The 19,959-nt window shown below is 52.3% G+C and overlaps 1 protein-coding gene across 1 annotated transcript in view; it reads left to right on the top strand.

Moving 5' to 3' along the window:
- Positions 1-7,585: 7,585 nt before the first annotated feature.
- Positions 7,586-19,959, top strand: part of LOC117644644 (protein inscuteable homolog) — a 37,625-nt gene continuing 25,251 nt past the window's right edge. The window contains exon 1 of the mRNA XM_034384255.1: positions 7,586-7,929. The gene's annotated coding sequence lies outside the window, so the exon portion shown is untranslated. The remainder of the gene's footprint in view (positions 7,930-19,959) is intronic.

Raw genomic sequence — 19,959 nt, forward strand, 5'->3', positions numbered from 1 at the left:
CTGTCTGTCTGTCTGTCTGTCTGTCCGTCCGTCCGTCCGCCGGCCGGTCTTCGTATCATTTATGTCGGGTTCATCATCACAGGCCGGCCGGGCCACTCCAGTCCACTCCAGCGGACCGATTCCTAGAGTCGTTTTCGTCGCTCTGTCTCTCTCGCACTCATGGGGCGTCCCGTGCAGGTGCGAGAGAGACAGAGCGACGAAAGCGACTCTCGGAATCAGCCGGCCGACAACGCATCCGGTCCTCGTAATTACCCCCAGCAGGGTCGCCAACCGTGGCGCACAGATTTGAAATAAAAGGACGCAAGAAAAAGGAGCGTTTCTTTCGGAGGGAAGTGCGCGTCTCTGGGTGACACATTTTCCCACACGACACCCTCCTGACTTCACACCGGCCTCTCTGCGGTCAGTTTTGGTCGACTGTACTTAAGATGTCGTACTCGCGCTTGCAACTGTTTCAAGTCCCTCGGCCCTCTGTGTGTGTGCGTGTGTGTGTGTGTGTGAGTGAGAGTGTGAGTGAGAGAGAGAGAGTGAGAGAGAGAGAGAGAGCAAGCGTACGTGCGCATACATCAAGCATCATCACATTATATTGCAGCATCCGGGGCTATCAGGGGTATCGAGCAAACAGGTTCTCGCCACGCTCCCTGGGGACCACGCCCGCCCCGCGCCCCACCCCGCTTCGCCCCGCGCCCCGCTTCGCCCCGCCTGGCCCCACCACGCCCCGCCCCACCCCGCCACGCCCCACCGCGCCCCGCCCCACCCCACCACGCCCCGCCACGCTCAGCGACGCACACCTAGGCCGTCCGTAGTTTGTCACACCGTCCTCGCCTCTCTCTCTCTCTCTCTCTCTCTCTCTCTCTCTCTCTCTCTCTCTCCTCTCTCTCTCTCTCTCTCTCTCTCTCTCTCTCCCTCTCTCTCTCCTCTCTCTCTCCTCTCTCTCTCCTCTCTCTCTCCTCTCTCTCTCTCTCTCTCTCTCTCTCTCTCTCTCTCTCTCTCTCTCCTCTCTCCCTCTCTCTCTCTCTCTCTCTCTCTCTCTCTCTCTGGCGAGAAGGGTGTGAGTCCCCCCCGGAAGGGTGCGTGACAGTGATTCTGGCTTCGGGAAAAAACGAATCACAACAAAATAAAAGTTGAGGCAAAACGAGCGTGGGAGTTGCGTGTAGTTTGGGGACCCTGGTCCCTGTCCGCCACGGTCAAGGTGCGGTACACTGCCAGAGATATTTCGTATTGTCACGGCAGAGGACCTAGGTTCGAATCCTCCTCTGGCGACGCTCTTCCTTGCTAGGGGCTGCGGGTCACCTGAGATGCCACTACACTACTCAGCCGAGCGCAAAGTCGCCCCGTCGCTGCTTGAGTTGCGTTCACGACGGAACACGAAAAAGAATAAATTTCTTTCGCTGCATCGCTAAATGGAACCGGACCGAACCGAACGTGTGACCCCACCAATGGAATGCTCTCCGAACGAGGAATCCATTGGTGGGGTCACACGTTCGGTTCGAATCCCATTTAGCGACTCTGGAGCTCAAAACGCGTCTGGAAGGCCGCCGTCGCCGCTTTTCCGGCCCACTGTGCGATGCGCGCGGTGATACCCCGGACGCGCGAATGACTTCCCTCGATTTCCCGTGACGCGCGGGGTATCGCCGCGGGTTTCCTTTCGAAACGCTCTGTCGGACCGATCGGCCGAACGGCGCGCGAATCTTTTGTCTGACGCTGAAAGGCGGCGATCCTTCGTGCCGAGTAGCCGCAATGAGTTTCGAGAAGATGACGGCGAGTGGCGCACAGTGGGCCAGAAGACCGGCGAAGGCGGACAAAACTCGAGACGCGCTTTGATCTCCAGTCGCTAAATGGGACTCGAACCGAACGTGTGACCCCACCAATGGATTGCTCTCCGAACGAGCAATCCATTAGTGGGGTCACACGTTCGGTTCGAGTCCCATTTAGCGACTCTGGAGCTGAAACCGCGTCTGGGAGTTTTGGCCGCCTCCGCCGGTCTTCTGGCCCACTGTGTGGCGCCCCTTTCGCTGGCAGCGCGCTGCAGACTGAATCCGAGAGTCGTTTTCGTCGCTCTGTCTCTCTCGCACCGACACGGCGCGCCCCACGAGTGCGAGAGAGACAGAGCGACGACTCTTCAGTCCACTGGCAGCAATGCGAGCAAAGCGGAAGGCGGCACGACTCGATACTATCGCCACCGGTATCGAGAGTATCGAGAGTGGTATCGCCGGCGTGGCTACGCGAGCCATTTGGGTGCATTGATACCCGTTTGACGGTGAAAGGGAAACGCGGCCACGCGGCGATCCACGCATGCCGGGGAAAATGCGATCGCACTGGCAGCGCTCTCGAGGAGCGAGATATCGAAAACTAGTCTCGTTTCGCATGCACGCAGCGAGAAGCATGGCAAAAGCCTCTGCCACCTCAAAAAAAAAACAGAAAATTTAAAAAAATGAAAAAACCAAGTTAAATTCTTAAGTTTGTTTTATAAAGACGAGGCATTTGAAACGAATTTGAAAGAAATTAATTTGACAATTTAATTTCCTAATTTTTTGTATGAGCTTTCCGCTTTTTTAAGCTCGCCGTTTTCCGAGGTACAAACAAAAAGTTGGAACGGGGCTTGTCTGCTTTTGACCTCCTTTTCACTTTTTTTCTTTCCGCAGGGGAAATTATTAAAATCTTTTATTTTTTACATTTTCAGTGTTGGGGATGTGAATCTTATGGGATTGACAGGTGATTCATCTATGGCTTACTTTTTGTTGTTGTTGCTCTTGTTATTGTTGTTGTTATTGTTGTTGTTATTGTTGTTGTTGTTGTTTTAAGCACTTTTTGGCTTTACTCGCTGCCTTGAGGCTTGGGATTAGCGTGTCTGGATCGGCCCAAGCGGTTCCGCGGTGTAGTATAGAGTGTAGTGGCCCGGCTTGGCGTGGGTGTGGGTGGCTGCGCTCGCCGAGCGGCCTTCATGGCAATCGGTCAATTTTCGCGGCCGCTCCGTCGGTGCGCCGTCCGACACAACGAGTGAAGAGTCACTTAGCGCCACACCCAGCGGGCCCACTAGCGAACCGCGCGGGCAAACTGCCAATTCCTTTTCAAAAAAAAATTAAAAAATTTACAAAATTGAAATAATTGTTTTTCTGTGAGGTTTTTTGCGTTTAACAACACCTTCCTTAAACGCGCTGTGTCTTTCGTTCACCTTCCGGATCAGTGGGCCGATTTGGGCCGATTGATTTGCAACTAGGCATCTCTCTCTCTCTCTCTCTCTCTCTCTCTCTCTCTCTCTCTCTCTCTCTCTCGGCACCAAGGTGACCCGCGTGACGTCATCCGCGGTGATGCATCGCGGACGCCACGTGGACCACTCGGACACCCGAGCCGATCGCGCGGATGACACATTGCGATCGCATGGCCGGCCAGCGGCACAGGGCGGCACGCCAAAAGAACATTTCCCAGTCCAGTTTTAAGGGGGGAGACTCGTCATTCTCCTTCAAAAAATCAGATTTTTGTTTTTGAGTTTTTTGAATTCTTTGTGTCAAACCCTTGAATTGGGTGGCTGGCTGGTTTTGAAATTCAAAACCGTTTGGCCAAAGGACGACATTTTGTAATTTATTTTCCACAGGATAGGTTAGACCGTTCAAACTTTGGAGCCATTTTACTCAATTGCAATATTTTGGGTCTTGCGCGCACGATTTAAGCCAGACCGTTGATTGTATTGACTTCATAATTTTTCCAATGTTTCACCTCCATAAGGCCGTCAGTCTGAACTAGGATATCTTCAATCGGACAAGCGGAAGTGGCCGAAAACGGTTATGGAAATGTTTAAATTTGAATGCTTTCTTTCGTACACCTTAAAATGTAAGTTTCAGGCACTTAGGAACCACCTATTTCAATTATCCTAGTTCAATCTAGAGTGCCGGGAGTCCTTTTGAAGGAGCAACAAAGACATTTATGATATGATGCCTCATTCTCCAAAAATCATGCGCGCAGTGAATTTTTGTCGTATTTTCGAGGTTTGGCAGAAAGATTACAGATCCTAGGTTATGAGGCCTAGAGTCAAACTTTTTTTTCCAAAATGAACCTTAAAGAACCAGCTTTTTATTGGAAAACCCCCCTGACCCTCAAATCTATTGGAAATAGTTTTCATGTAAGCCTGAAATTTGCTAAAATTATGGTGTTAAAGACGAGTCTCCCCCCTTAAGAGATAAGACGGTCATTACTGGTTAAAACACACACAGAGAGGGAGGGAGAGAGAGAGAGAGAAATTGAAATTGAAATTGAAATTGTTTTTATTGAGGGTTCATGTAAAAGGACTAAATAGTCCCACTGTAACAAGAGAGAGAGAGAGAGAGAGAGAGAGAGAGAGAGAGAGAGAGAGAGAGAGAGAGTGAGTGAGTTTTAGTTTTCAAAATGATTTATTGGGGGGGGATTTTATGTACAATAGACGCCAGGCAATCAGTAATTTTTATCACAAAAATGCATGCCTCGGTGTGATTGTTTTTTGAGGTTTTAGAGAGAGAGAGAGAGAGAGAGAGAGAGAGAGAGAGAGAGAGAGGTTTACAAAACACACGAGCGGCAACACCTGGTCCTGCTGCGCTGTCGCTATTGTTTTCCAATCACCATCGAGGCTCCAATTTGGACGAGTGGTGACGACTCTGACGACTACAACACCCACATGGCCTGCGGAGAGCGATTCCGCGCGTCTCTCTCTCTCTCTCTCTCTCTCTCTCTCTCTCTCTCTCTCTGCCAATAACGACAACGACCCGTTGGGAGTCGAGGTGCGAACGGCGAGCGCGAAGCGACCGGCTAAACCCCCCGCCGTTCCAGCAGACTGATTCCGAGAGTCGTTCTTCGTCGCTCTGTCTCTCTCACACCTACACGGGACGCCCCGTGAGTGCGAGAGAGACAGACACAGCGACGAAAACGGCTCTCGGAATAATCATCATCAGTTGGTCACCATGATCGCTCTGCTTGCGGCTTCAGCAGACTCTACCAAAGCCATACTCTCGCATGCCGCGGATATAGATCAGCTTGCAATGTATCGCACGGCATGGCTTTTGCCGCAGCTTTTAGCAAATCACACGAGTTCCTGTTGTTGTTAATGTTGTTGTTGTTGTCGTTGTCGTTGCGAGTGGAGGAGCATCGGGAGGCCTAAACGCGGCGTTCTGCTGCTGTAAACAATGTGCCGCGCGTGCTGGATCGCTTCATCTGCGATAATCAGTGACGATATGGAGATGCGCCGGCTGCGTCCGAACGCCCGAAGATTCGCGCGTCGTTTTTGTTGATGTTGTTGTTGTTGTTTTTACTCGGACAATCGGTATGGGAAGGGAAATGCAACGCATCGCACGGACGAACCTACCAGGCCTGCAGAGCCTCCGGGGTACTACCAGTGTCGGAAGGGTTGCCAACCTCAGCCTGTCCACCAGGCAGCTTCTCGACAGCGAAGCCTATTGCCTCCCGGACGCGTTTTGAGCTCCAGGGTCGCTAAATGGGACTCGAAGCGAACGTGTGACCCCACCAATGGATTGCTCTCCGAACGAGGAATCCAATGGTGGGGTCATACGTTCGATTCGAGTCCCATTTAGCGACTCTGGAGCTCAAAACGCGTCTGGGATTTCGGCCGCCTCCTCCGGCCTTCTTGCCCACTGTGCGGTGCCTCTGCGCTCGAGGCTCGAGGGACCGGGCATCAGGGATCGGGTCACCGGCCAAGGAACGGGTAGCCGGCTGCGCCTTGGCCGCGGCGCTGCGGCGGCGGTGCTGCGGCACTAGAAGACGGCGGGTGGTGCAGTGCAGGTGTCACGCTCCAGCGCTCCAGCGCGTCCAGCTGCTCCCTCCAGCCGAGTCGCTCTGTCTCTCTCGCACCCATACGGGGCGCCCCGTGAGTGCGAGAGAGACAGAGCGACGTTACGGCTCCAGTGAGCAGAGCGTCTTGAGGGGGAGTCGAGCGGGCGACTGCGCCTTATGGCTCTGCCCTTCTGTCAGATGGCACACGCCAGACGCACTGTTAAAAAAACAGAGATGACTTTTACTTTTCGGCGCCCCTCTTGCACATAGGGCCGGATGGCCGGTGGAGGCGGCCTAAGTCCTAGACGCGTTTGGATCTCCAGAGTCGCTAAAAAGGACTCGAACCGAACGTGTGACCCCACCAATGGAATCCTCGTTCAGAGAGCAATCCATTGGTGGGGTCACACGTTCGGTTCGAGTCCCATTTAGCGACTTCTGGAGCTCAAAACGCGATTAGAATTTTGGCCGCCTCCACCGGTCTTCTGGCCCACTGTGCTCTGCCCACTGCAGCTAGCACACACACTTGCAATAAAAATAATCATACATTGTGCGCGCGCCGCTCGGCGTGGCGTTTTCTAGTGCCTGTCGCAAAACCCATGAATGACATTTCGACACTGTGGCGGCGCGGCGCCCGCTCGTTTGCGTTGAAGACGCGCGTTTTGATCCCATGGTTTTAACGAGTTCCTCGTGAATTATGATGCATTTCGTGTTTGACCGCGGCATTTCGGAAAAGTCTAGTGTCTATTTCAATTAAAATGTCCATTGATGCTATGGGTGGAGACAGACTCGATACGAATGTATCACTGTGTTCCGAGGGGGTAACCACTCGCGTAATACCCTGTACACAAAAACCGTGTATTACGCGTAATACACGTAGTCGTAATACCTTTTTCGGGTCAAATGTGCCAAATTTTTGCATTTGAAGGCCGTAATACACGTGTAATACCTCCGTAATACAGCGTAATACCGAGTAGTCTGTACACGATTTCTTGAAGTGTTTACCCCCTCGCTGTGTTCCAGCCACCGCACCGGGCCAGGGGACCGTTGGAGGCAGCCAAAACTCTAGATGCGTTTTGAGCTCCAAAGTCGCTAAATGGGACTCGAACCGAACCCCACCAATGGATTACTCGTTCGGAGAGCAATCCATTGGTGGGGTCACACGTTCGGTTCGAGTCCCATTCAGCGACTCTGGAGCTCAAAACGCGTCTAGGACCTTGGCCGCCTCCACCGGTCCGAGCTGGTCCACTGTGCACCGCGTTCTGACCCCTGGTTTGACCCGCGTCGTTTTCACCTGGACTTCCCTGTATAGGAAGAGGGGTTTGTGGTTCATGCGCCCGGCGTCTTCAGTGACGATGTGTAATGCGAGTGCCGGCCGCTCAGAGAGAGAGAGAGAGAGAGAGAGAGAGAGAGAGAGAGAGAGAGAGCGAGTCCAGGTGCGACGCGCTAGCTCGCGCCGCAGGGCAAGGGGGTGAGGCGCGGGCCGCGGCGGCTGCATGTGTGGAAAAGGGGGGGGGGACTGCAGCTGGAGGGAGGGGAGTGCAGACGGTAAGGCGCGCAGCAGCCTATCTCTCTCTCTCTCCCTCTCTCTCTCTCTCGCTCTCCTCATCTTCTCTCTCTCTATCTCCCTCTCTCTCTCATCTCTCTCTCTCCTCTCTCTCTCTCCTCTCTCTCTCTCCCTCTCTCTCCCTCTCTCCTCTCTCCCCTCTCTCCCTCTCTCCTCTCTCCCTCTCTCCCTCTCTCCCTCTCTCTCTCTCTCTCTCGCTCGCTCGCTCGGCGGCGCGGCGTGCTCGCGGCGCGTCAGTCTCCCTCCCTCTCCCTCTCCCGGCCGGCCGGCCCCTCAGTCCATCTCCAGCAGTCGGCAGTGTAGGTTCGCGCGGCGCCGTGCCGCGGTCATGCTCGTCGTCGTCGTGGACACTGGGAGGGAAGGCGTCGCACCGCGTCTAGCTTTCCGCGAGTCGCGTTTTCCGGGGGATCGCCGCGGTTTTTAATTAGTGCCAGGGAAGTTCCTCCAGTGGCGCGAACCCTCCGACAGTGACGGAGTGGCGCCGCGAGTCGCGACAGTGATTGAGTGTTTGACAAGTTTGGCACCGGTCACCTTTTTACTTTTCGGATCGGCCCGTTGGATAACGCTTTCCGGATTACTCGAATCGGCGACACACCTCAACTCGACTTCAGGTAAGAATCCCGTCCGGAAGTCCGCAGCAGACTGATTCCGAGAGTCGTTTCCGTCCCTCTTGCACCGATCAGGGAAGCCCCATGAGAGAGAGAGAGAGAGAGAGAGAGAGAGAGAGAGAGAGAGGAGAGAGAGAGAGAGAGAGAGAGAGAGAGAGAGAGAGAGAGCGACGACTCTCGGTAATCTGCAGTGCTCTTCAGTGATTGATTTGTCTCATCGCACCGTTTTTCTCGTCCTTTTTGCTGAATCGAAAAACAAACAAAAACAGGTGGTCAATCTGGTTCAGGCCGGCCACGCCAACATTTGCATAATTTCCGAAATGTGCCCCGTTTAGCGGCTAATTGACTGGATTCTCACCGGACGCCTATCGGTTTTCTTTTTCCCATTTTCTAGTCTAGTTGTTGTTTTTGGCCAGGCTCCATTTTTCCTCCGCCTGTTTGGTTTGGTTTGGTCGGCGTCGATGACAGCGCTGTCCAGCAGACTGATTCCCAGAGTCGTTTTCGTCGCTCTGTCTCCCTCGCACCAATCCGTAACGCCCCATGACTGCGAGAGAGACAGAGCGACGAGAACGACTCTCGGAATCAGTGTGCTGGATGGACGCGCGGACGGGTGTCGATTACAATCTCGGAACACGGGTCCGCCAAAGACGCCGCGCGCCGCCCAATATCAATCAGACGTGGATTATCTCGTTTAATCGGCCATTTATTGTGCAACGACTGATTCAGATTCAGATTCAGACATCTGCCGCGGCCTTGGCTGGCCAGCCTATGCTGCTCCAGCTTGACCGACCGGACGCCTCTCCAATTTTATTTAATTGTCTCGACTTTTTTTGTCTTTTTTTTTTAATTTTCGCTGCGCGAATGAATGCCATTCAGTTTTACGATTTGAGTGACATTCTTGCGTGACTGAAATTCTTGGGCATGCACCAGGATTCCGTTCTGGGTCCAAACTTTAGTTCGCTCAACCCATCAATGGGTTCCTCGTTCGGAGAGCAATCCATTGGTGGGGTCACATGTTCAGTTCGAGTCCCATTTAGCGACTCTGGAGCTCAAAACTCGACCGGTATTTTGACCACTTCACCGGTTTTCTGGCCCACTCTGAGCGCTCCCTCCAGAGAGCGGTCTACTGGTTTCGGATAATCCCGGCTAAATGATACTCGCTCGCTATCAGTGAAGGGTTGCCTGTCGGAAGAGATAGTGTCTGATAAGAGCCCCAGGGTCACTGTCCCTCCGATGCGTTGTTTTTAATGGCGGTCCTTCGCCAGTTACGGTGTGGGCGTCTAAAGGCCATGAGGTGTCCTTGCCAAAGTGCCTTTAAATCTTAAAACCTTTCCAAGGCTGAAACTGCGGTTGCTGCAGTTGTTGTTGCACTGCCACTACTATAACACTTTCGGACATTTTTAAAGCGAGGAACTCTGAAAGGGGCGTAACCGATAATTTTTAAAAGCTACCTCGACCTACCAGGTGGTTCAAGTTCAAGGGCAGCTGCTGCCGAGTCGACCACCCTCTCGTTTCTAGTGTAGGAGGGGCGCCTGCCTCGAAAATCCGCGTCTACTCCCTGCTATTCCCCACCCCGTTCCCCCAGTAAACGTTTCCGCATGACTGCACTTCGAGTCTTCCGTCTCCGTCGCCCAGACCCGCACTAATTCTGGGAGAGAGAGAGAGAGAGAGAGAGAGAGAGAGAGAGAGAGAGAGAGAGGTGGGGCCTTCCGAACGCGGCCGTAGGGGCACGGTCCCATCTGTCCGTCGGGCCGTCGCGTCGGGCCAGGCGACTTCCCCCAACCCTCACCTTCACAGCCTTCACGTCCTTCAGGATGCTGTGGGGAGCGTGCGCCCCGAGCGGAGCGGGCCCCCCCTGGGGCCGGCTCCTCTTTTCCTCTCTCTCTCTCTCTCTCTCTCTCTCTCTCTCTCTCTCTCTCTCTCTCTCTCTCTCTCTCTCTCTTTCGCTTCCGATTCTCTTGAGACGGGCCTGCTACCGTGTTGCATCCTGTGCGAAGGCGATGAGGCGCCCCCTTTGTCCAGATTTTTCCATACGCTGCGGTGTGCCGCAGAAGGCGGGGCGGGGCGGGGCGGGGCGTGGCGGGGCGGGGCGAGGCGGGGCGGGGCGGGGCGTGCTAGCGGCTGGCGATCCCTGATCAGCCCGCGTGTCCGTGCGCCGCCGTGCGCCCGTCCGGCGGATCGCCATCATCATCACCATCATCCTCGTCCTCAATGAATAACTGCTATTTTCGCGCGCGGCAAATTGCGGCAGGTCGTGGTGCGCGTTTTCAGGTTCGATCGTGGAATGCACACGCACTGCCCGCCGCTGCAGTCGCTGCTGCAGTTGCTGCAGTTGCTGCAGTTGCTGCAGTCGCTGATTGCAATTGGAAACCAATTACACCCAGGGCTTTACCGTTCGAGCACCGCGATCGGTACTAATGCACGCACACGCCCCCCTCCCCTTCTCTCTCTTTCTTTCTCTCTCTCTCTCGCTCTCTCTCTCTCTCTCTCGCTCTCTCCTCTCTCTCTCTCTCTCTCTCTCTCTCTCTCTCTCTCTAAGGTAGCAGATGCTGCGATGCCACAATACAAATAACCGCCCCCTCCCCTAGCCTCTTCCTTCCGTGCGTGTCCCTAGTACTCCATGAGAGCTGCCGCCCGTCGGTGCCATAAGGCATGTGGCCCATATAGACCGATAGCCGTTTTCGTCGCTCTGTCTCTCTCGCACCTGTACGGAGCGGCACGTGAGTGCGAGAGAGGCAGAGCGACGACTCTCGGAATCAGTCTGGAGCTACCCGCTTGTCGTGTACCCGCCAAACAGTAATGTGCGGCACCACACTGGCAATAGGTCTCGTAAATCGGGAGCCAGTATGCTGTGCGGGGACTTCCCTGCACTGCTAGTCGTCTCGTCCCGGTCCGTCGTGCCAACCACACTGCAAAAATAAATTTCAAAAAAAAAGTCGAAAATTCCAAGTACAAGATTTTTGTGGTTTGCTGCGATCTCGGGGTCCATATGCGCCAGGTGCGGGCGATCAAAACTAGGCATTTTCATATTGATTCATTTTTATTCGCCATTCATAGTGCGTCTCCGTCGCACTCTCCGTCGGCGCCGGACGCGTGCGACGGAGATGGAAGATGTCCTTCGGGGCGCTGCCAGCCCCGTAAATCCTCCGTCCTTGTCAGACGCGCCAGCGGAGAGAGAGAGAGAGAGAGAGAGAGAGAGAGAGAGAGAGAGAGAGAGAGAGAGAGAGAGAGAGAGAGAGAGACTGGATTTATGGAACACGCGAATCAATTTCGCAGTGTGTACGTCGACGTCTTTTCGTGAGTGCAGCCAATCCTGAGGGAGCTCATTTCGCCTTGATAAATTAACAGGAGGACGATAAGTGTTTTTGCTGTTTTTTTGTTGTCGTTTTGTTTTTGTTTTGTTTTTGTTCGGAAGCGGAAAGCCATTATTCGCAGTTGGTATCGACGGCCACATCTCTGTGCGCAAACAGCGGTTAGGTTATGAAGGTAATTGTGCCGTATGATGAATGTCTTGGCAGTGGCACATCGCAGCAGCACATGCAGCAGCTTGCGGAGCGCTGAGTGGGGTCCTTTCGAGTCCTTCAGATTTCGCAAGCAGCCTCGCGGATAGATAAGGAACATGTCAGGTATTAATTTTTAAATTACCGTACGTACGCAGCACTACACGCGCGCAACCGTCTCACCTGAGATGAGATCAGGAATTTTACACTGCAAAAAAGTAAATTTTAGCTTAACTTATTTTAACTAGTTCAAGTTAGAAGCATTTAACTGTCAAAAAAGTTAAAACAATTTCGTCACGAAGTACAATTTCCGAAATAGTCAGTTTTCATTCATTAATTGTTTAGTAGGCACGAAGTAGCCTTATTTTCATTTCATTCTCTTCACTCATACATTAATTTTTCATTCATTTGTTAATTTTTCATTCATTTTTCATTCATTCGTGAATTTTTCATTAATTTTTCATTCATTCGTTAATTTTTCATTCATTTTTCATTCATTTGTTAATTTTTCATTCATTTTTCATTCATTTGTTAATTTTTCATTCATTTTTCATTCATTTGTTAATTTTTCATTCATTTTTCATTCATTTAATTTTTTCATTCATTCGTTCGTTTGTTCATTCATTCGAAATTTTTGAATGTAGGACCCTTGTCCGACTTCCCCCTCGCAGTGCACGCCCGAATGTATTTCCGTGCTGCCGGGTTTTGTTTCGTTTCCCGCCCCGGTCGGTGGTGCGTTGACACGTCGGCGGCGCCTCTGGAGTCGAGTAACTACAAAGTTCCGCGTGGCAGTTACGACCCCGAGGCCGCCAGACAGACAAACCAGACGCGGTGACTCTTTCCCTGGCCACCGAGACGGCTCGGGGTTCCGGCGAGGGGAGCATAGCTATTTTGGACTGGAGGCTCTATCTTTGGCTCGGGGCATAGACCGCTGGAACCACACTCAACCACAGTGGGCCAAGACAGGCGCAGGCGGTCTAAACTCCAGACGCGTTTTGAGCTCCAGAGTCGCTAAATGGGGCTCGAACCGGACGTGTGACAGGCGCGGATCCAAAGGGGGGGGGGGGGGGATGGGGGCGTCGCCCCTCCCCTGAAGGCGGCGAAGCCGCCTGGACGGTAGGCAAAAAGTGGCACATAACCCCTGTAGGTAGGCAACTTTCACGACGTCGCCCCCCCCCCCTGAACCCGTCTCTGGATCCGCCCTTGACGTGTGACCCCACCAATGGATTCCTCGTTCGGAGAGCAATCCATTGGTGGGGTCACACGTTCGGTTCGAGTCCCATTTAGCGACTCTGGATCTCAAAACGCGTCTCGAGTTTTGGCCGCCTCCACCGGTCTTCTGTGATACACGGTCTCAGGTATGCGTTTCCCACGCCCCGTTTTATAAAAACAAACGAACCTCATTGATGAATATGTCACCGCCTTTGAGACTCACGAGGTGTCAGCGAAAGTCGACCTCTCGAAGTGACGTCATCTCGAAGCCTTGAAGCCTCCCAGTGAGCCGGCGGGCAGATGCGCCGCCGCTTGTTTATATGAATACATAGGTCAAAGGGCGGAGGATCCCGATCCATTCACTTCATCTTTTTTTCGAGCGTTCTATTTTCTTTTTTGGAGGGCGCGGTTGATCTACGACCGACTGAAGCGGCTCGTTTTAAAACTGAAATATAGCCAGTGTTGCCACAAGTGGGCAAAAAATTCCCGCGATGCACCAGTGCCCGAAGGGTTGCCAACCTCAGCCTGCCTTACAAGGCAATCTGGGCGTTGTTCTCGAGAAGTCACCTGAGGCTGAGGTTGGCAACCCTTTCGGCGCTGGTGCACCGCGGGAATTTTGCCCCACTAATGTGGCAGCACTGCTCCTCGTTGGGCAACGACGGCAATGCGATCGTTGCGCGGCACTTGGGCACACTGTATGGCGGGGCACGGCGTCGCAAAGGAGCCAGCAGACTGAGAGTCGTTTTCGTCGCTCTGCCTCTCTCGCACTCACGGGGCGTCCCGTGCAGGTGCGAGAGAGACAGAGCGACGAAAACGACTCTCATTCTGCAGAGGAGCCGCGGAGAGGAGGCTGGCTCGGCCATTCACGACGCGAGGCGCGAGGCGGGGGTCGCGTCCGAGAGTCGCCGAAATTCGGACGCGGCGCGCGGCGCGCGTGCTATGTCATCGCGCCAGCTGTTCCCAACGGAAGCACCCGAGCATCGCAAACGGCCGCGTTGGGTCATCACGGACACGGACAGACGGACGGACAGACGGACGGACAGACAGACAGACACAGGCAGACGGACAGACAGACAGACAGGCAGGCAGGCAGACAGACAAACAAACAAACAGACAGACAGGCAGGCAGGCAGACAGACAGACAGACAGACAGGCAGACAGACAGACAGACAGACAGACAGACAGGCAGACAGACAGACAGACAGACAGACAGACAGACAGACAGGCTGACAGAAAGGCAGACAGATAGACAGACAGAGCAAATTTCCCCGGTCACCGAGAGAGGGCGCCACTGGAGTGCGTGCTCTATGCCAACGAACGACGAAAGTGACCACCTCCTGACCGCTCAAGTGGTGACCCCCTGGCGGCGCGGGGTGACCCTAGAGTCCCGGCCCGTCTAACGAGCTTGTGCAAGCACGGCGGCGTCCTCGCGAACGTACCCGACGGTCTGTCCCTCCGTCTTTACCGCAGTCTGACGCGACAGAAAACACCGACAGGCCACCGACTCCGAGAGTCGCTTTCGTCGCTCTGTCTCTCTCGCGCTCTTGCGGTGTCCCGTGCGGGTGCGAGAGAGACAGAGGACGATCGGCCGGGAGTCGTTCTGCGGTGTCTGCGGCTGCGGTGGCCGTTTCGGAAACGGCCCTGGTTGCCCTGCGGACTGATCTCGAGAGTCGCTCTGTCTCTCTCGCACCCACTCGTACTCACTAAAAAGTTCCCTTCCAAATTTCACTCCCGACAGTGCTAAATTCGCACTTCGCCAGTGCGAACTGCCAAAATCACTCTCGACGGTGCAATCAGCGCTTGTTTGCACTTCTAAGTGCGAAAATGGACCCAAAAGTGCTAAGTCGGTGAGTGAGTGCACTTGTAAGTGCAAAAATGTTTCACCCGGGAAAAGTGCGAAGTTTCTCGCCTCTCATTGGTTCCCATGCGGCGCGTAAGTTTGAATTACGCGCGTCAAGGGCACGAAAAATGTTGGTTTGGCGGGCGAAAACGACCGGTTACTTAAGAACCTAACATCGCGAAATATCCCAGGAGTAACTCCACCCCAAGGTGGACCGAGATCTGGGATTGGGTCACGGATTCGGTTCAAACTTTGTGGGTTCAATAGGTATCACTAGGACCTATCAACCCTCAAAGGAAAGTTGGCTAGCTCAAATAGAACCTGAGATATTTGCATTTTTCTAAATTTGACTAATGAAGCGGCAAAATGTCGCTTTCTGATTTTTTATTGGTAAAAGTTGTTTGCTTAGTTCTGGCTTATGTTTCTTCTTTCTAGTCGTAAAAAAAGAAGAAAAATGTTGGTAGGTCAAGATTTGTACGTTGCTTGGTTTGGCCTATTCGAGCAATTTTGTCGAATTCATCGAAACTCTCATACCCAAAATACTCCACCTTGGATTTGACCCTGGTACGTCTCATTTCACTTCTTTTACTCTAATAAACAATTGCTATAGAGTCCCTAGCACCAACAATTCCATAAAAGCCAGAAAAATCAAAAACTCAATTTTTCAATTTTCTACTTTGACCTATTTTGGGCACTTTTGTCAAGATAAGGGCTTCTACATGATCTTGGGTGACAGGAAAGATCCTCCCTACCCTCAATTTAGATAGTATCAACACAAACAAAGAGACCCAAACTCAAGTTGCACTAGAAATTGATAAGGAAATTGTTTCGAGCAAATTTTGCAAGATTACGAGGGGTGTGAGAAATTTAAATCGGAGGAAAATGTAATGCTTCAGCCAAAAGTGGATTTGTGGTTCATTAGTTAGCTTTCTCAAGTAGGTTTGGTGCCCTTTTAACCCTGAGAATGTGCCACCTTGATAATCAGTGTTAAAACCCTGTTTTGGTATGGGGTTGTTGGACTTACGATTTCAACTCATAAACAAAGTAATGATCCATTTACTAAGGTTGCTTGCAACGTGTAAGTTCAACCGCTTAGTCTTGGTCATCTGGCTGGTCTCAAAAATTTACAAACCAAATGGAACCAGGCTCAGTTATTGAGACTAAGCGGTTGAACTTAAATATTGCAAGCAACCTAAATAAATGGATCATTACTTTGTTGATGAGTTGAAATCGTAAGTCCAACAACCCCATACCAAAACAGGGTTTTAACTCTGATTATCAAGGAGGAACATTCTCAGGGTTAAAAGGGCACCAAACCTACTTGAGAAAGCTAACTAATGAACCACAAATCCACTTTTGGCTGAAGCATTACATTTTCCTCCGATTTAAATTTCTCACACCCCTCGTAAACCTGCAAAATTTGCTCGAAACAATTTCCTTATAAATTTTTAGTGCACCTAGAGTTTGGGTCTCTTTGTTTGTGTTGATACTATCTAATTTGAGGGCAGGGAGGATCTTTCCTGTCACCCAAGATCATGTAGAAGCCCTAATCTTAACAAAAGTGCCCAAAATAGGTCAAAGTAGAAAATTGAAAAATGGTGTTTTTGATTTTTCTGGCTTACATGGAATTGTTGGTGCTAAGGACTACATAGCAATTGTTTATTAGAGTAAAAGAAGTGAAATGAGACGTACCAGGGTCAAATCCAAGGTGGAGTATTTTGGGTATGAGAGTTTCGATGAATTCGACAAAATTGCTAGAGTAGGCCAAACCAAGCAACGTACAAAACTTGGCCTACCACCATTTTTCTTCTTTTTTTACGACTAGAAAGAAGAAACATAAGCCAGAACTAAGCGAACAACTTTTACCATAAAAAAAGTCAGAAAGCGACAATTTTTCGCTAAATTAGTCAAATTTAGAAAAATGCAAATATCTCAGGTTCTGTTTGAGCTAGCCAACTTTCCTTTGGGGGTTGATATGTCCTAGTGGTACCTATTGAACCCACAAAGTTTGAACCGAATCCGTGACCCAATCCCAGTTCTCGGTCCTCCTTGGGGTGGAGTTACTCTTCTGTAATAAAAACTTATTGTTTTTATTTCCTCATGGATAGTTTTGAATTTGTGAAATTAAAGCCTCAGTAGCTTTGACTCTGTTTAATTTTATGGATTTAATTAAACTTGACATACCATAAGCCATTCTTCTTTAGTCTATTGAACATTTCCCCAAAGAGAACTTGCTGTTTTAACACACTCTGAAATGAAGAATTGCACTTCAAAGAGTAAAAATCACACTATGGGGGGTAAAATTAGCACTTTTGGCGTTTTTCACCCCTGGTTTCACTTTTGCACTGGGGAGTGCTATCGACTTACTACTTTGCACTCTGTAGTGCAAAATTAGCACCTCCAGGAGTGGTCCATTTTCGCACTGTGAAAGTGTGAAATTTGCACCACTAGGAGCGAATCAGCTAGAAACTTTTTAGTGAGTAACGCCCCACGAGTGCGAGAGAGACAGAGCGACGAAAGCGACTCTGCTGTTCGCCATTTCGCACCGCGGCCCCTCGGACGCGGCCGGAGATGTAACCGACGACCGCACGCTGCTTTCTCAACGAGATTGGCCCAAAGTAAACAAAGTGCGGGGCGCATTTCTGCGCTGCGTGGCAAGCGTAGCACTGCGGCGCACAGTGGGCCAGAAGACCGGTGGGGGCGGCCAAAACCCTAGACGCGTTTTGAGCTCCAGAGTCGCTAAATGGGACTCGAACCAAACGTGTGACCCCACCAATGGATTGCTCTCCGGACGAGGAACCCATTGGTGGGGTCACACGTTCGGTTCGAGTCCTGCTTAGCGACTCTGGAGCTCAAAACGCGTCTTGAATTTTGCCGCCTCCATCGGTCTTCTGGCTCACTATGCGGCGACGCTCATGTTGTTGTTGTTGTTGGCGGTGTGTTGACGGTTGTTGTTGTTTGTGTGCTCCGGCAAGGTGCGGGTGGCATTGCTGCGATAAGCGCAACGCCGTTGGTGGCGATCTAGTCGATAAAACAGTGTGGCTGCCGAGGAACGCTATGTGGGCGCGTCCCCTCCGCCCCATTCGGCCCCATTTGACGCGCGACAGTACTAGACCGATTCCGAGAGCCGTTTCCGTCGCTCTGTCTCTCTCGCACCCATACGGGACGTCCCATGAGTGCGCGCACAGAAGACGCACAGCGACGAAAACGACTCACGGAATCAGTCTGCTGGCTCGTGTGCCCCATTTGACTCGACAGTCGTCTTCTTCGTCGCCGCAGAGCCCTTGGAGTCAAACGAAAGGTTTTGATATTCGATATTCGACTGGAGAAAACCCTTTGGACCCTCTGGACCCCAGTATATACCATGCAAGACTACTTTCCTTCGGGAAGATTGAACTACTTGAAGTCAGAGAGGGAGGGGAGGGGAGGGGAGGTGAACTGGGCGACCGGTGTGTTCATCGCAACTTCCATACTGGCTTCAATGACCCCCCTCCCCCCTTCCCCGCCCCGTAACGGCTGCACTGATTGTCTCACTCACCCCTGTGACTGCGCGACTGCGCCAAGCGAGCCAGCGCTACCCCCACCGAGCAGCTGCGAGGCTTGGCGGCGCGGCGGGTCGCTTCGGGTCGCGGCGGCGAGCGAAACACACATGAGGGCTGGATGAGCCGCGGACGGGGGGAGGGGAGGGGAGGGGTGGCCGAGTGACGGCATGCTGGAACGGTTTTGTCCGGGACCGCGGCATAGCAGGGCAGTCTCCGCCAAAAGTATACACGGTTCTGGAATGTGTTGCTCGGTCGCTCTTACGTTCCTTTTGCTGGTCAAGACGGAAATAGGGTACTTTCGTAGAATCCTGAACCGGAAGCAAGCAGACCAGCAGACGCCAAATTGGCCGGAAACTAACCTCTCTTCGGATCCAAAACTATAGCCGAGCTGTACAAATATTGCTCGCGAAACACATATGCACTGCAAACAAGTATCAAACGACTGTTTATGTTCAAGTGTGGCCGATACGTTTGACGAACGTCTCTTTCCCATGTCAAGTTTGGATCTACTTCCGCCAACATGGCGTCTGTGTGCTTCCGGTTCAGGGATCTACGAAAGTACCCTTTGAGCTCGTGTTGTAGCGAAGGTAAGCAGCCGGAAATCTGAACCTTGTCTACCTCACTGTAAGGCACGAGCAGACGGTGAAGCAACCCTTTGAGCAACCGTTAGGCACTGCCGTCCGCGCAGCCAAAAAAAAAAAAAATTTGAGCTTTTGTATTTTCGCGTGTCGACAGCGTCGCGGGGGACTGGTCAAGCAGCCGCGAGTGTAGGTGTGTGTGTTTGTGTGAGTGTGTATTTGTAGCTCTTTTCGCCAATCGTTTGGGGAATAACCAACCGCCTGGATGCTCCGTGTGGACTCTTTCGGTCTCTCTCTCTCTCTCTCTCTCTCTCTCTCTCTCTCTCTCTCTCTCTCTCTCCTCTCTCTCCTCTCCCCCTCTCTCCCCCTCTCTCTCTCTCTCCCCCTCCCTTCCCCCTCTCCCCCTCCCCCTCCCTCTCTCCCCCTCTCTCCGTCTTTTCCCAAAATCCCCTCTTCTTTCTCCCTCTCGGCCTCTTTTTTCTCTCTGGGGGGGGGGGGGGGGGGGAAAAAAAAAAAAATTTCTTAAACTTCTTTCTCCTCGCCATCCCCCTCTTTTTCCCCTTCCCTCCTCCCAAAAACTTTAAAAAAGACGAAATTGAAAAAAAAAAACCCCGCATTAATTAGTTGGAAAAAGAAATGGGAGAGAGGGAAGAAAGGGAGGAATGCGTTGTGGGGGCATGGGTGGTCCGGGCCAAATACATAATTTCGCCGCCCGGCCTGGGATGGAAACCGGGTGTTTTAAAACCCAAATCGCTTTCGGGGGCAAGAATTAAAGGGCCCCCGAAAAAATCGGCGTGGGGGGAAAAAGGGGGGGAAAAGGAAGGGGAGAGGGAGAGAAGAGAGGGGGAGAGAGGAGAGAGAGAGAGATCCCTAGACATAGTACAGTGTAGTTTCCGCTGCATTCCCTCGTGTTTAGTCTGCAGTGCCTGACAAATGCTTCGACAACGAGTCCGGTCCGCACTGCCGGCACTGCACTGCATTCTAGTCAGCGGCGTCGTTGTCGCCACACAGTGGGCCAGAAGACCGGTGGAGGCGGCCGAAACTCTAGACGCGTTTTGAGCTCCAGAGTCGCTAAATGGGACTCGAACCGAACGTGTGACCCCACGAGTGGATGCCTCGTTCGGAGAGCAATCCATTGGTGGGGTCACACGTTCGGTTCGAGTCCCATTTAGCGACTCTGGAGCTCAAAACGCGTCCAGAGTTATAGCCGCGTCCAGCGGCCTTCTGGCCCACTGTGCGTTAGCGGCGTCGTTGTCGCCGCATGCCTCCACACGTGGACACGCCACTAGGAAGTCTAGTTGTTGTTGTTGTTTCGGGCATGCCCGGCAAAATTGGCAACAACAAGAAGGAAAACGGGTTGC

The sequence above is a fragment of the Thrips palmi genome, unplaced genomic scaffold, assembly GCF_012932325.1.
Source record: "Thrips palmi isolate BJ-2018 unplaced genomic scaffold, TpBJ-2018v1 HiC_scaffold_18, whole genome shotgun sequence".
Lineage (NCBI taxonomy): Eukaryota > Metazoa > Arthropoda > Insecta > Thysanoptera > Thripidae > Thrips > Thrips palmi.